Below are 1,477 nucleotides of genomic sequence, written 5' to 3' on the forward strand. Positions count from 1 at the left end.
TAAAACTGCATGATTATACATATAACAATTATATTTATTATCACTGACATGTTAGGAAAACTTATCACTTGTTTCAAACTGGCTATAAAACTTGTATTATACTATCACAAGTAAGGTTATCAATTTTTAATTATTGTTTCAGGCTAGTCATAAACTTGTGTTAACTATCACAGACATGTAAGAAAAAAATATTGATTGCTTCAGACTGGTTATAAACTTATAATTATCTTAACGTTCACATACATTATGAGGAACTTTTATTAATTGTTTCAGACTGTTAACATACATATATATATATTTACTTTCACAGAAAAAAAGTTATATCCCTTGTATTATAGACAAGTGATACACATTTCATCATCAGATTGGTTCTAGTTGTGTAGATTCATCTTTGTGTGACCAAAAAGGCACAAGCCAGATACATGCATGGTAACATCATGCACTTTATAAGTATTTTAATATATGAATTCATGGTAAAATATATTTATCTAATCAGATAAATAAAACTTTATTTTCCATAGAAATCTAACCTACCTGTCAGGCTGTCAAAATAATAGTACTACTGTGAAAAAAATACATTGAGGCTAACTGAAGGAACTACTTAGGTTCTTTTCAAAGTAATTTCCACATCATGATCCAGCGCTCCCAGCTTTTTAATTGTTTGATGCACATTTGGCAATGCTATTTGGTCTAGGGTATATATATGATATATACCTATTTGTTTAACAACATAATTCATGTAGCAAAACATTAAAAATGTGTATAATCCTCAATTCCAAGTAAAGCACTATTAAGTATCGTTGAAGCCCAGAGATATATTCACCCTCTCATTGAAATTAAAATAATACCTATACCATTTTCTGTTAATAATGTAACATGTATCACTATATTTCACCTATTTAAATAGTGTTACAATTGCGTCAGAATACCTGTCAATATATACAGTGATAGGCAATCAATTATCAATCTGTCTTACTGTCAATAGTGATACATGTATATATAAAACATGTATAGGGTAAATGTAATGGACAATTATTGTAAAATGTATAAATATACATGTGTAATACCTCTCTGTGGTAGTAATACATGTGTAATACCTCTCTGTGATGGTATATACATGTGTTATACCTGTGTGTGATAGTATAGTATTACATGTGTAATACATGTCTGTTATAGTATATACATGTTTAATACCTATCTGTGATAGTATATACATGACTGTGTTATACATGTCTTTGATATTGTATACTGGGTACATGTGCAATACCTATGTGTGATAGTATATACATGTGTGTTATACCTGTATGTGATAGTATATGTGTCATACCTGTCTGTTGTAGTATATACATGTGTAATACCTGTGTAATACTATACATGACTGTGTTATACATGTCTGTGATATTGTATACATGTGCAATACCTGTGTGTGATAGTATATACATGTGTTATACCTGTCTGTGATAGTATATACATGTGT

Source organism: Mizuhopecten yessoensis, unplaced genomic scaffold (genome assembly GCF_002113885.1).
Source record: "Mizuhopecten yessoensis strain PY_sf001 unplaced genomic scaffold, ASM211388v2 scaffold716053, whole genome shotgun sequence".
Classification (NCBI taxonomy): Eukaryota; Metazoa; Mollusca; class Bivalvia; order Pectinida; family Pectinidae; genus Mizuhopecten; species Mizuhopecten yessoensis.